This window comes from Choloepus didactylus, chromosome Y, assembly GCF_015220235.1.
Source record: "Choloepus didactylus isolate mChoDid1 chromosome Y, mChoDid1.pri, whole genome shotgun sequence".
NCBI classification, from domain to species: Eukaryota; Metazoa; Chordata; class Mammalia; order Pilosa; family Megalonychidae; genus Choloepus; species Choloepus didactylus.
The window spans coordinates 21,908,360-21,924,634 of NC_051335.1; the positions used below are offsets into that span (position 1 = coordinate 21,908,360).

General features: G+C 40.3%; 1 pseudogene; it reads right to left on the bottom strand.

The window, feature by feature from the left end:
* Nucleotides 1-16,275, bottom strand: part of LOC119524180 — a 308,154-nt pseudogene that overhangs the window by 125,472 nt on the left and 166,407 nt on the right.

Below are 16,275 nucleotides of genomic sequence, written 5' to 3' on the forward strand. Positions count from 1 at the left end.
AAAGAGGAAATAAAAATCTGACAGACGAAACCTTTCTGTCCTCTACTATGGATCAGAGGCCTGATCACTGCTCTTCTCAAGGGCACTTTCTTCTTCTCAAATGAGGGAAAGCTCTGAGAGTCTTTGGGAGAAAGGAAATCCACTAGGATAACAAAAGAAAGAGTTCACTTGTTTCCTCCCAGAGAACTGGATTTGCAGTCCAGATCTTCAGCAACCTAGGTTGGCTGGAGACCATCAGGGCAAGGTCCCCATGCTGAATCCAGACCACCTAAGGAGAGGTGATTCCTAGAAAGGAGGACCCCTGGGTTATCTAGCATGCAGCTTTAGCACACAGCAGGTGTGGGAAGCATGAAAGCAGTGAGTAGGAACCATGTATCAAACTGGATACGCCCAAATTCCCAGGCCCAAGAACAGGTGAGCAAAACCACCCAGCATGGAAAATTATAAGAGAGTTTCAAGGTATATATCATGAGGCTGAGGAAAAAGCAACATAAGGGAGTTGACCCCCTTTTTTCTGCTATTTAAACCTGTGGAAAGAAAGTAAAAATTAACCTGGACTGAGAAGGTAAAAATCTACCCAGCCATTTCTCAGGCTGGGATAAGAGACACAGCAGCAGCCAGCTACAAAGTGAACATTTCTCCCAAGGATGAGCTGCATCTGGAAAGGTGTCATAATAACCCCATTCTTTGAGTGACTACTACTTTCTTACTCACTGAGAAAGTCTGGCCTCTAAAATCACAGATAATCAGAAATTTTGCTTTTTAGAGTTCTGTAAGTAAAATGAAATTTCCCACTCTTGCCTGAAGAAACAAAGTCCCTTTGACACAGAGAGGCAGCCTTGATTTCCAACTCAAGTGCACGGCCTCAGATCAGGGGTTTCTAGATATAACATTGCACATCTGTCTAAACTTGGTGGTCTCCAAAGAAATAGGACCTGGATCCAATTCCAAGTGCAGACCTGAGGCTGAACTCCTTATACAGAGCCCTTCTCTGCTTTCAGCCAATCAAAACACTGCTTCATTTAAATTTTACCAAACTCCACTCTTCCTCAAAACTTACAACCACTCTTTTTTCTTTTATTTGGTGAAACACCCCACAGTTCCACTGATGCCCAGTCTCCCTTGCTACAATGAGCCAATGAACCTGACACTGGTCCCTGATGGTCTCAGGCTGACTGGACCAGAAGAGAGGCTAGAAAGAACAAACGGCCTGTCAAGTCCCAAGGGAACCCTGGCAACCACTGGTAACTACTCAGAAACTGGAAATAGGCTCACAAGTCTCATGTGAACGAAAGTGTTTTTCTTCCTAACAACTGTGAGCTTGGAAAAGGGGCCCCATGGCTAATACTACGCTTTTAAAAATCTCTGTCCAATGTAGAGCCCAATAAATTGTAAACCATCAACAATTGTTCATTTACTCAACCGACATTTCTTATGTGCCTTCTGAGTCCATGGCACTTTTCTAGGCTGTGTGGTGGGTACAGAGAGTAGAAGATACAGCTTCCACCTCAGGGGACCAATGATCTAATTATAGCCACAAGGCACAACGCATCACCATTATGGAGGACAATTCCCAAGAAGCAAATTGATGGACAAACTGATCATACAGGTGGCAGAAGTGTCCCCTTACAAAGTGAGGTGAGGCAGGGAGTTTAGCATTTGCAACCAGCCATAATTTATTCAGAAGCCTGATGTGTCCTTGTACAAATTCTGTCAAGGAGTTTTTTTTTTTTTAACCCACCTGCTCAACTGGTCTTCTGAATCTATAAGACAAAACTATTTGTTCAGAAAGATACTAAATAGCTCTTTCGTCGGGCTACTTTTCTATCCCATGAGCATCAATTGTAATAAAAAGAGGAAAACTCCAGATTGGTGAGCTGGAGGAACCTCAGGGCATTTCATTATGAATCTTTAGACAATTTTCTCTTGTTATGAAAATCATGGCAATCTGTTCCCCAGCATGTGTTTCATATGAATTTCAATATCATAAAAGCTTTCTGGGGGGTGGGAGGTGGGGGTGAAGGATAATGTTATTTATTTAAATAAATCCTGATCAGATGAGTTTCACTTTCACTCAGAAAATACCAATTTTCACGAACACTGAATCATCGTGGAACTCTTTATCTTGTCATGTGCTTGTATTTTAGCATGCTAAGGAGACAGCTGAGCAGGAAAGGGCTTCCCTCCTCTGTACTGCTAGGCAATCTGTGTCATAGGTTTGTCTTCCAACAAGGAGGAGAAAGGAAAGTGGCTGCTCTTCTCCCATTTCTACCTGGCATGCACTCTGTTTCCTTCCACATGAACACAAGTGTCCAACCGAAATCCTGCAGCAGTAAAATACTCCAAATAGAGGGGGCTTTCTAAGTGAACTAGGTGCCATATGGAATTCATGGGAGAAGACTACTCCAGAATTTGCTCTTTACAATGAAACCACAAGAATGTGTGGAGTGAGATTAAACTGCAGAAACTGTTGCTCTGGAAGTTCATGAAAAATGTGTGTTAATAAATATCCCTCAAGGCTTCTCTGACAATTCTTGCATATAGTAATAACTCTCCTTCCTGGTCTACCACTCACTTACATATATGCTCACATCTATACCCAGTAACATGTCTCATATTCCTATCTAATTGCTCACATCTTCCTCTAGTCTCTCCCATCCTGCTGCTCAATTTTTTGAATGCAGAAACTTTTACTCTGAATTTGAATCAGGGGATGAAGAGGCTGGGAGAAACCTCAGGGATTATCTTTAGTACAACCCTGACTTCACAGACAATGGAGACAATGAGGAGGAAGACCAGAGAAATGAAATTATTTGCCCAAGTTTACATGGCTTGCTAAAAGAGAACTGGTCCTAGAGTTCATGCTTCCTAACTGTCAGGCCAAAACATACCACCCAACCTCTGGAAAACCACATTCTTCATTCACAACATGCCACCACCACTACCACCACCACTATGAGGCTTCCAGAGGACATGGATACTTGTAGGTCTGCATGAGGCTCGAGGTAGAGCCAGGATTCTCCCACATGCTTAAGGGAGTGGAGAATCCCAGGGAGTCATCTTAGACCTCAGAATTACTCTAAAATTACCCTGTTCAATTTGGTAGCCAATGTGGCTACTGAGCAGTTGAAATGTGGCTAGTCCAACATAAGATATGTCATAAAGTATAAAATGCACACTGGATTTCAAAGATTTCGTCTGGAAGAAAAGAATGAAAATACCTCATTTAATAATTTTATATTGATTACATATTAATAAAATACTTTGGACATGTTGAGTTAAATGAAATGTATTATTAAAATTAATTTTAATGTGGCTTCTAGAAAGTTTTAAATTACATTACATATATGCCTCACCTAATATTTCTCTCAGACAATGCTGCTCTGAAACACACCAATCCTTCCCAAAAGACTTGGGCTTCCTGCCTGCAGACATTACAGAGGGTAAACAAAGAGCAAGCATCCGGGCCAAGCTTTTATCCTAAGGCCAGTCCTGAGACCTAAGGATCAGTTACTTAACCATTCCCTCCTGCAGACTGTCCTGTTTTATGTCACATCCTACAAGCAATGCTCTGGTCCCTCCCACTTGGCCTCCCCAAAAAGCAACTGACAATTCACCCAAGGGCTTATTTACTCTGTACAGAGCTGACCAACCTACAAGAACTTTCCCTTTCACTTGTCTTGAAACTCCTTTTCATTAATAATTCTCTGCTTCTCAGATTATTTCTGAAAATCAAGAATCAGGTTGGTGAAGGCCACTGGTTGTCACACATGTCCCGAGGACACCTGTCCTCGGGACCACAATCCAACTACCTTTGAGGTTTGATGCACCTTCCCCTTTTCCTTCTCCTGCCTATTTTCCACTCCACTCATCCAAACAACTTTTCTAAAAATGTTCTCATCTATAGAATTAATAGCTGTAACTACAGAATGAGCAGTTTGAACGATTGGAAGGAAATGCTACTGACCAACAAGGGAAATATTTTCAGAAGGGTTAGTTTAACTTTTAATTCTTTAAAAAAATTTTTTTCAGGACTCTTCAAGAATCTTAAAGATTTTGTTGCCTAAAGGTAGGCTTAGCATGATAACCCTATAACCTACATGAATCAACACAGGTCTAGTTTCTCCTTTGGAACATTTACAAGTTAAGAACACTGGTTCTCAAAGGGTAGGCCCCAGACCAATTGTTAGAAAACAATTTTTCAGGCTCCATTCCAAACCTATTGACTCAGAAATCTGAGGGTAGAGCCCAGCAACCTAGATTTTAACCAGCCCTCATGGTGATGCTGATGCACACTCAAGTTTGAGAACCATGGAACTAGAGCATTAGACTAGTGGGCTTTCTGCCCATTATGCTGAGACAGACTAGACCACTAACAGATGGAAGGCATGTAGACCTCATCACAGCTTTAACTGTTAACAGAGCTCTAGCATCTGCATCTGCCATCCATGAATTTATCTAAACAACCTGAGCCATCATTTTGGGCTTGGCAAGTCCCATAAGTTCATTTTCTTCTGTCTAAGGAAATACTCTTATTTGCTTTCAAAATGACCCATTTTGCACTGCAGAAGGAGCCCCTGGTATGTTATTTTGTAAATGAGTAAATCTATGTGTGCCTTTATGCTTATTCTTTAGATATCTTCTCTCAATCTTTGGCTCTCCAAACTGATTTAAGCAGTCTGTCCACATTATCCACATATGGAAATCTTAAACTGAAAAATAACATAAAATATAAGAAGGAACTTGAAGTTACTTGTTTCTGGGAAGAGACACACTGGAACACATTCAGAATGATTCAGTCATTAGAAGAAGGACTAAAGGAATTGTAGGAATGCCAGGTTTAGCAACTACAAATCCATGAAGCCCAGTTCAATTTGAATTTCAGATAAACAATGAATAATTTTTTCATCTAAGTATGTCCCAAGCAATATCTGTTGTTTATCTGAAATTCAAATTGAACTGGGCTCCTGTATTTTACCTGGCAACTCTAGAATTAGGAATACTGACTTTTGGGAGTATTTTGGGGAGACAACTGCCTTCAAATATTTAAAAGGTTCTTATGAGAAAAATGGGCCAATATTAATATAAACACAGAGAATAGAAGCCACAAGTAAAATGACAAGAAAAACTGTATTCTTCACAGTAGAAGAAAGAAATGTCTAAAAAGTTTGAGTCATCCAAAGACTGTGAGTGGCCCTGGTAATGACTTGGCAAAAACTTCCCCGTCTCTGGAGATATTCAAGCAGAGATGTGCTGAGGATGCTTGGGGGAAGTCAAGGGAAGGTAGACTTGGTTGAATCATTAGGCTTAAAGATGTAAAAGGCCCTTCCGACCTGAAGCCTGTGAATCCCTAAATTGCTCAAGTTGCCATTCTCCAGAATTTTTCTGTCACCCAAACTATGCAAAGTACTATGGGAATATACAAATAAACCTTCACTCTGCACATGGGTGAAATAAATAAGGCAGGAAAGAACCATGTCCCATAAAGGCAAAAATCCCAAGAAAGTTCTGAATCTAACTTGTGCCCACTCTACTGAAAAGGACTCTAAACACATTTGTATCCATTTTTTTCTGATATGCTTGATAAAACTATCAAGATTATGTATATTTCAAAAGCATTTCAATTACTGGAAAGCCCTTAACTGCTTTCAAATGTAAAATGGATAAATAAGGAAACTTACTCTTTGTCCTGCTGTCCATTTCTGTTTTTGGTGGCTCTTGAGGTGCTGTAGTTGGAGGTACCTTCTTCCCAATAGTCTGGGGGTAGAAAAAGATGATTTTACTTATCAAGATGATTCTCTCCATTAAGAAAAGGAATCAAACGAAGATCATAAAAACAAAATGCTCAAAGCAGGTTCTAAAAACCAGACGTGCACATTTTTTCACTGTTCTGTCTATTGGCTGCCATTTTATAATAGTTCTGAACCTCAATGACAGACAAGCCAGAAAACTAAGTAAAAAGGGCTTTTATCTCTGTTCTTACTGAGTATCTTTTATTCCTTTTCTTCCTTGATGTTCATATTAAAAGGTTAATTATTTTTAGCAGAAAAAAAATAATTTCCCTTCATTCTGTGAGAAGCTGAGGTAGTGCATAACCCTACAGAGGCACAGTGCCTCGCCCACAGGAGGTGCTCAAAAGTATCTGCAGAGTGGAAGAATGGAAGAAAGAAGGAAGGAATAAAAAGACAGAAAGCAGGAAAGGATAAAGATATGGAGGGCCAGAAGGACAGATGAACAGGTAGAAAAGTCAGGTTGGCCAGGGCAACTGTGCCTTATCGCATCTTCTTCCAGCCACTTACAGTTGTGAGCTCACAGGTTATAAATGAATACACTTATGTTCTTGGGGGCAGGTCCTATGACCACACTCATGTTCTCCAGGACAGGTCTAGTGAATACACTCCTGTCCTCTAGGACAGGTCCAGGTGTCCCAAAGGTGAAAATAAGCAGCTCCCTTCCCATCAGTCTTCAAACCCTCTAGGGCGTTGAAAAGTTTAACTGACCTACTTAAAAGAAAAAAGATCATGAGTTTGTTTTGAGTTTATTTGCTTTCTTTAATTTTTTTTTCATATGAAGCTAATTCTATTATTGTTCACTATTCACCACCCATAGAGAAGACTGGATGCTGTCTCTGCCTAAAGATTTTCCTGATTACTCAGGCCACTCAGCAGTTCAAAACACACACACACACACACACCACACACAAAATGGTTCCAAAAGTGAGGCCTGTTCTCACTCCTCTCTTTTATTACCACATTTGTGTAATCATGATTAACGCCTGAAGAGAGTGTCTAGTGACACCATGGAAACAGCTGTCAAAATCAAATAGCGGGTAAATCAACCTGGCCAACAATGAAGGGTTTCACGAAGGAGAAATCCCCAAATATATCTGCCCCTTGAACAAATGAAGAGGGATGAACCACGGAATTCAAAAACTGGCATGGTGGAGTTTTTCTTCAAACCAAACTGATTCATTAGTTTTTAATGTGAAAAAGTTCTTCATGCTTCAAATGTAGAAACCAACATTAAGTATGAATAAATCACAGAAAGGGGATAAGCTAAATCAAATTCTCAGCCCCTCATGAATTTTTAAAACATTTGTAAGAGAGAGCCTTTACATTTTATGTGGTGACATTTTTATTTAGTGCTGCAGGGCATTCTATACTGGATAAAAAATGAAACCCAAAATACTATTCTGCCCTTCAACTGCCATTAGGTGCTCAAATGAACAACATTTCATGATTCCAGGGAAACATCAGGGTGGAAAAATGTTTGATGTTATTCTGCCATAGGGTCAAATTTGATGAAAAGCTGTTCTCAGGATTATCTTGAAAAACCAGGTATTGACAGTAAAGATAGAAGCCCTCAAAGTGTCATTCACATTCCTTTCCTCACTTCTAACAGTATCCCCGCCAATCTCTGTTCTTCCCTTTAGGGAACCAAAATAAAGCATCATCATTGCTAATATATTAGGAAGAAGAAAATAAAAACAACATATACTTTGATTATCACTGACAGAGAAGATCGAAACTGGGAAACACAATAGGGAAACACCATTCCCAAGCTGAACTTTGCTTTCCTGAAAAAACTTGAGCTTTAAAGCTAGATGCCTTCCTTTAGAGAAACTTTCAAGAGTTATCTATTCTTATAACTTCCCCTTATTCAGTAGCAAAAGAAAGTTTGCCCATTGTTTCTGAAGTCCCAGTTCACCAGTCCATCCGAGCTAACAGACGTCAAAAAAAAAAAACAAAAACAAAAACAAAAGGCCACCCATCGAATACACTTACTTCTGTTCAGGAAGACATGGAAAAACAAAGTGTAATCTGTTGTTTCTCCTCACTATTTGAGAAAATCCAGCACACTGGCCTCTGAGTGGATTCCAGCAACAGAGGTGATTGTGAAGCTGACACCAAGGGCCATCATCTGGAGGGGTGTAGGGACCTTAATTCCTTCCTTCTTTTTCATGGGCCATGATTAAAAGTCAAGAGGAAGGACAGCTCCCCTGCCTCCCACCCTGGTTCTACAGGGGTTCCAGAGGTAGAAGTTGTTCAGGTGTTTCTCTCTGCTCTAGGTCCTAGGCTCAGAGAAGTGTGGTCCTCGGCCAGCAGCAGCAGCAGCAGCAGCACCTGGGGACTTATTAATCAAGCAAATTCCCAGGCTCTACCCAAGACTTTCTGAATCAAAAACTCTGGGGATGGTGCTCAACAATGTGTTTGAACAGACACTCCACGGGATTCCAATGCACACTCAAGTTTGAGAGCCACTGGCTGGCTGGTGGCAGGCTTTCCATTACTATAAACTATGCACTTTTTCCTGGATTAAAAACTTCGGTGCCTATTCTAATATCTAGATAAATTATAAAATGTCTTTTTCACTCTTTTCTTCCACTTTTTTTCTTTTCTTCCTTTCACCTAACTCCTTCCATTTTCTTCATTCTCACTGGTATGAACGTGGTATAAGAAGTCATGGTTACTAAATGAGTCAGATTAGAGAGGAACTTCAGTTTACTAGAGCAGCCAATATGACAACATCACTGAAGGAAAAAAGGGGTTATCATAGGGCAGCCTTGCTGAAAGGAAAGGAGGATGGACCAACAGATAGACAGATGGTTTTGAACTGAAAATGGAAGGCTGTATCTAGCCTCTCTGGGTTCAGGCGATCTCAAAGGCCAGGTGGGTAAAGTCCCATGATGGACTAACCTTCAGGGACAGCAAAGCTCTGCTGTTCCTTCCCACTGGTCCCACTACTGGCATTTTCAGTGGGACACTTCTTTGTTGTAGAAGACTGTTCCACACACTAGCAGATATTTAGCAACCCCGGTCCCTGCTAAAAGCCTGCAGGGTTCCCCATCGTGTCCACCCAACCCCTCTCCCACACCTTTCCAAACACCCTTAGCTGAGAGCCCCTAGGCCCTGTACAGTTGAACCCTGCCCTTCGTTCTAGATATGAGAACAAAGACAAAGGGCAGTGAATTACACCTTTCCAACCAGTCTTCCCCCTACCTCTGAAAACACCTTTGGTCCACTGGGCAGTAGGTGAACAGAATCCCAAATTTTTAAGGGTTAGCATCATGAAAGCCACGTCTAGCTCCAGTACACACACATGCCACATACAGTTGAATGTCAGCTATGATGCAGGCTTACATGGACAGAAAAACCAGGGAATCACACCCATACACCTCTCATCCACCTAGCAAGCAGCAAAGGATGCTAGGCTTGTGACGGCTGTGGAAGCAGATTCAGGATCCCTGCTTGTGGCTTCCCAGGCAGAATACTGAGTTGCTGCATGCCTGGGTGCACTAAGGGAGATCACTTAGCCAGAACAAGCCCAGCCACACACTTAGATGCTGTGCTGACACTGCACAGGACACAATTTGTTCACTTTCCATGAGATCTGCTCACAGGCCCATTTTCCATTTGCCTCTTGAAGGAAGAGACATTCAAGGGCTCTTCTCGATAGCTCAAACCAACGTTGCCTCTTCCCTTCTGTGTTGTGACTAAGGAGAACCTAGTACATGCATCCACATTAGTCTGTTGGCTTGTCTACGAAACTCATAAACACTGCTTGGTCTGGCAAGGATGCATGTCTATAGCTGAGAGTTCTACAAACAGACCATGGCTATGGATCTACTTCAACAACCAATGATACCAAGTTGGTGTCAAGCTTCATCTCTCCTACCACATCCCAATCTTCATTTAAAACCTGATAATTTTTTAAATAAATAATTCAGAACACTCATTTCTTTGATATTTACTAAAAGAAGTACCTGTCCCTTTAGCTCTCTTGCTAAAAGGATTAAAGCAATGTTTTGGGGTTCTTCTGTACAATGGAAGCATCACCTCTACTCCCGGCTCGCCACCAATATAATTCTGTTGCGGGGGAGGGGTGAGTAATTTTTTTTTTCTTTACTGTGACCAAATGAAGAGACCAATATTTTTAGTAAAGAAAATCACTGGATCCCAATCCAGTGGAATCCAGCCTCCTAATGACTACTGTTCCTGTTTGTGACTACTGGAGCTTGAAACCAGGATCCTGCTCAAATTGACAGTACAAAAATCACTCCTCTGACTTTATTCAAATTCAGATGCACACCCCTTTGAGTGTAAAAAGTTTCTTATGATGGGACAATTCTAAGGAGAAGAAAGTTTAAGTCCTATCTCTGGAGGTCTCCTCCCCGAGAACACCATACACTACTCTTCCATCACAAAGGCAACCAGGTTTGATGAGTCGGGGGAGGAGGGAGAAAGCACCCTGAATTCAAGCAGCTGGCAAAGCCCCCATCAGTAGGCCAGGATTTCTGATCGCTATTCTAGAAGGTGGTGACATTCTGAGACGTCATACGTAGATGTTACTCAAGGGTTCACACAAAGGTAAACACAAAAGATGAATTTTAAAACAGCTGGTAAAACAGAAAACAAAGGATGGCTCTTTGAAGGCATTCCTTTCACAACACTGACATCTGACAATACTCCTCCCCTTCCTGTTCACATTCAGATTTATTAGTGCCTGTTTGACAGGAAGCAGAAAAGCAGAGGAAAAGACAGGGGTGCTGAATATCAACTCCCAGTGCTGAAACAGCAGTATGTGGGTGGGGGGTGTTCTCCAGACTCGTACATGGAGGTGGGCCCAGCAGTTCAGCTTGCTTATACCCAATCCTGGTCATAAACAGGATATGGGGGGATAGAAACAGGAGACAGTGAAGAGAAGCGTGAAGAGAAGCGGGACAAAACAGTATCCACATCTGACCATTTCTATGCCTTTCAGTTTCCTTTTACTACTATAACTCAGGAAGATACAAAAACTGCTATTCAAACTCACTCTATATATTTTTTGTATTTATTTTCAACAGAGACACTTAAAAACATACTCCTTTTATGAACACCTATCAGTGATGGCATTATGACAAGTATTCTTGGCTCTCATCAGGGAGCAGGAGGAGCAGAGCAGAAGCCCCACCAGCCAGCTCAAGTCAGAGCCAGAACAGAAATATCACAAAAGAGTGTCTAGACAATGGAGCGCCTTGTGCGCTTCTAATGGAAGGCTTTTCTACTCGTTGTGAAATTTACATTAGCAACTATCAACTCTTCCACATTTGACCCAGCTTAAACTATCTGATGTCAACAGAAGATAGGCCAGAGTAAACTACAACTTAAATTTCTAAAAGTAAAATGCATGGCCCAGTAAAAGAAAAATATATTTTCTTATATATTTTAAAATATATATTGCAGTCCCATTCCAGGGCAGGAGTTACCTTTCGAAAACCTCACATACCACGATGTCCATTCCATCTTCCTCAAAGAAGCAGGCTTTACAGTCTACTTTCAATCTTGGTGACACGAAAAAATAAAACATAAAAAGTAATTTTCTGATTATAAAATTGAGTCTAAGACCTGCAGTTGTTCATCATAATCTTTATTTCCTTGGTTGCCTAAGAAAAGTTAGAGATAATTCAAATTAGATTAAACCTCTTTGCCCAATGACAGTTAAAGACCTCGAAAGACACACAGCTGTTTTAGAAGCATTTATACTACATGTAGAAGTTTAACTTTGCCTTTCTCCCCCTTTCTCTCCAGAACTAGTACCCTCCTTGAGAGCATTTCTCTCTCATCCCTCCCAAGTGAAGAGACAGTAAATGTTTGTTGAATGGGACAGGGAATTTTAGAAATACCATGCACTCGGCCCTTGACCTAGCACCAGCATCCCACCACAATGCAACAGGTGAAATGAAAGCAGACGGCAGCCTGGAGGAACCCGAGAGCCTCTCGGCTGCTGAGTCCCACCATTTTAGGTGCAGCCATGTATCAGCTCTTCCCGACAAGGTCTCTGGTGACAGCTCATGGTCCACATTGTCTTCCTAGGCTTCTGTTGCCCCTGCCTTACTCCCTCTTATTCCCCATAACACATACCCCAACCTTCTATTAATTACTGGTAGCCATACAAAAGAATCTATCCCATTTGCCATGTTTCTGGTGAGGACCTCTCTGCCGATGACTAGCCTGCTCCCTCACATTCTCTCAAGTTCCATATCTATTAAGATCAAAAGAGCCTCACTTGGATGGGCCATTATCGCCCAGATGCATTAATACATACACACGCCAGTCTCTTGTCATGAAATCATTTTCCAAAGTGTGTTCCCCAAGGTGCTCTACTAACCAGCCAAAAGCCTAATCCCATAATCTGGTAAATTTGAGAAACACTGACTACTCAATCTAGTCAATGCATAGTAGCATGTTAAAGGATCTGAGAAGTCCTGTAGTTACTGTTTAACTTTATCATTAACTTTATCTCAGTATATATCAAACATATCTGACCACAGAATTCCTACTTCATGTGATACCACAAGAATATAGAATAATTGGGTGAACATATAATCACTTCCCCTCCCAAAATTCTCCATTCTTGTTCATCCCCTCTGTCTCCCAGGCTCACAACTTGGTACTCACCCTTGATTACCCTTTTGTGTTGAAGATGGAATCAAAACCCACTTAAGCACTCAATGAGGTGGAGAATGTACATTCAGACAGTATTAAAATCAGAGATGGCAGCTCTCCAAATGCCTGACAGTATATGAAAATACTGTTTATATTTTACCCTTATCTGTTCCCAAGAGAGATACCTGCATGCTGTTTTGTTGTAGGATCATCTTCTTCACAGAAGCTGAACAAGCCAAAGTAAATTTTCATTTCTTATATCACTTTGCCAAAACGCGATTAGCCATTATACTTTCAAAGTCTATTTTCCATTGTTACAATAGATACAAGGAAATCGTAAACCTTCCTTCTTTCAGAGCACTAGTTTTATTTTTTTGATTAACAATGCCTTCCTTTAAGATGCATTTGAGGAACTTAAGAAGAACATGGGTGAGGGAGAGAGAAGGATGGAATGGCAGGCATGAGTGGTAAATGGCCAGTTCGGGTTTTGTTTGTTCAGTGATTTAACATGAAATGTGCTGTCCACACATGGAATGAGTCATAATTCTCCTATAAAGTAGCTGTATGACACTGGACAACCTAATTAATCTCCCTAATTAACCTATGGAGATCCTTTCCAGATGTAAAACATCTGATTTATTCAATCATGACATAGTCCAAGCACTTCCCTTTACCTGGGGATGGCACCTCTTCCCCCAATATATTTGAATCCCATCAAACCTTCAAGGTTTTAACTAACATCCAGCCTGCCAAATGATGGAACTTCCAGGAGTGATTTCCACTGACATGCATGTCACACTTGTTCGTGACATTTTTACATGTATGAGATGCTTGAGGATAAGTCACATTTTATTCAGCTTTCCTTTACATTTCTAAAATGGAGGTTTGCTTCAGTCACCTATCCATTTATCCTTCCATCCATCCATTCATTCATGCTGGATATACCAAGATGAGAAGGGCAAAGTCCTGGATCTTTTTTTTTTTTTTAATATATAGTTTTCATTAGAGAAGTTGTAGGTTTACAGAAAAAGCATGCAGAAAATACAAAGTTCCCATATATCTCTCCTATTAGTAATAGCTTGCATTACTGTGGTACCTTTTTTACAACTGAGGAAAGAATATTATTATAATCATACTATTAACACATTAGGGTTTATTGCTTGTGTTGTACAGTCCTATGGGTTTTTTAATTTTTATACTAGTAACATACATATAACCTAAAATTTCCTCTTTCAACTACATTCAAATATATAATTCAGTGTTCTTAATTAATTCCCAAAGTAGTGCTACCATCACCACCATCCATTACCATAATCCTAAACAGAAAATTCTGTATGAATTAAGCATTAAGTTTCCATTCCCTATACCCACCCCAGTCACTGGTTACCTATATTCTATATATATTTTGATTAACAATGCCTTCCTTTAAGATGCATTTGAGGAACTTAAGAAGAATATGTGTGCCTAAGAGCCTCCTCCCAAATGCCTCTTTGTTGCTCAGATGTGGCCCTCTCTCTCCAGCTAAGCCAACTTGAAAGGTGAAATCACTGCCCTCCCCCCTATGTGGGATCAGACACCCAGGGGAGTGAATCTCCCTGGAAACGTGGAATATGACTCCCGGGGAGGAATGTAGACCCGGCATCGTGGGACGGAGAACATCTTCTTGACCAAAAGGGGGATGTGAAAGGAAATGAAATAAGCTTCAGTGGCAGAGAGATTCCAAAAGGAGCCGAGAGGTCACTCTGGTGGGCACTCTTACGCACACTTTAGACAACCCTTTTTAGATTCTAAAGAATTGGGGTAGCTGGTGGTGGATACCTGAAACTATCAAACTACAACCCAGAACCCATGAATCTCGAAGACAGATGTATAAAAATGTAGCTTATGAGGGGTGACAATGGGATTGGGAAAGCCATAAGGACCACACTCCACTTTGTCTAGTTTATGGATGGATGAGTAGAAAAATAGGGGAAGGAAACAAACAGACAAAGGTACCCAGTGTTCTTTTTTACTTCAATTGCTCTTTTTCACTCTAATTATTATTCTTGTTATTTTTGTGTGTGTGCTAATGAAGGTGTCAGGGATTGATTTAGGTGATGAATGTACAACTATGTAATGGTACTGTAAACAATCGAAAGTACGATTTGTTTTGTATGACTGCGTGGTATGTGAATATATCTCAATAAAATGAAGATTAAAAAAAATGACAAGGAATTGATAGTTATTTCTCTTCTGAATACAACTATTTAGCTCTTGGTCCAGTTTCTAGCATTCATGTGATTCTTTCATTTACTCATCAGCTAGGCATTGGCAACTTTATTCCAAGTATGGTTCCAAATACATGGCAAATAGGTTAATAAGCCATGTCCTAGTTCTTTTGGAGGTTTCATTCTAGAAGTGGGGAGACAGACAGTAAAACAGTAAACAAATAAGTAAGAAATTGTCAAATCATAACAGCCAGAAAAAAAAAACAAATGTGAAAGAGAGTGAAAGGGATGGTTATGTTAGACTGGGTAGATAGGATAGGTCTCTTTGAGGAGGTAAAATTTAACTAAAGACCTAAGTAATCAAAAAAGGAGGCAGCCATGTGAAACGCTGGGTGAAGGGTGTTCCAGGCAAACCAACTTCATCAGAGAACTTCTAGCATTGTGCTCATTTTGGAAATTGCAGATGTCATCGATAGTTTTGATAAATTTCTTTGCCACACAAAGCTTCAAATGGTTAAGCAATCTTGTTACTGGATGCATCGACTGAAGAAATGTTACACTTGGCAATACATCTGATTGAGCTGCTTTGGTGAAAAGAAGATTGTTATTTCGTAATGTTTCCATCATCTGCATATAAAAATGCCAAATATTACCCAGCAATCCTGAAAGAAGAATTATCCAGTCACATGAAATTCTATCAACTTCATCACAACCAAAGCCTTGAATTGTGACCTTTAAGAAGAGAATTTATTAAGAAATAGGAGCAGAATAAGAAGTTTTTCTCTACTTCATTCACATACAACTTGCTGGCATTCTAGAGGCCACGTCTTGAAGCACTTGTTTGATATTTAAACAAATGATTCATTTAAAAAATAAAAAAGGAAAACTTACTCTTAGAATAATTAAACAGAGATGAGCTCATCAATGGCTTGTTTGATGGCATATGATCATCAAACATATGAATGAAAGAAACCTTTCAATTAAATGCAGTCATCATGATTAAAACTGCTAGGAAATACAGCATTTTTTGCTGTTCTGGACTAGAAGATCAAAGGCAGACAGCTATTGAACATTGCAAAGCTAGAAGAAGCACCTTTGTATAACCTAGTTGAAGGGGCAAAGCTTTGGCAGTTACTCCACAGCCAAAAATCTGTAGATACCACTTGAATACCAAACACCTTAAAATTAAAGCAGGAATGCTGATGTATACTTTTGTAAATGGCATAATGATATAGATCCCATTGACTTGAAGACAATGAAACATGACTTAAACCTAACTTTGCCTAGCAAAATAGCTGGATGCTCTGATTCTACTGGCTACAGCATAACTTTATGAATTAGGGTTTTCAGACATTATTGCCTCAAAAAGAAAAGATGAATCATTTGGGTTGCAATTGCCTTCCCTCAAGGAAGGCAGAAGAGTTTGGAAGTTAAGAGCACAGATATCAAAGGCAGAATGACTTAGGCTCAAATCCACACCTGATGCTTTCTACTATATAAACATGAAAACCATCCCTAACTCTGTTTCCCCATCCATAACATGGAGATAACATTAATACCTGCCTCAGAGGCAGCTGTCAGGATTAAATGAGATAAGGCATGTGAGGTGCTTAGCATAAACCTAGAAGATAGTAAGTAAC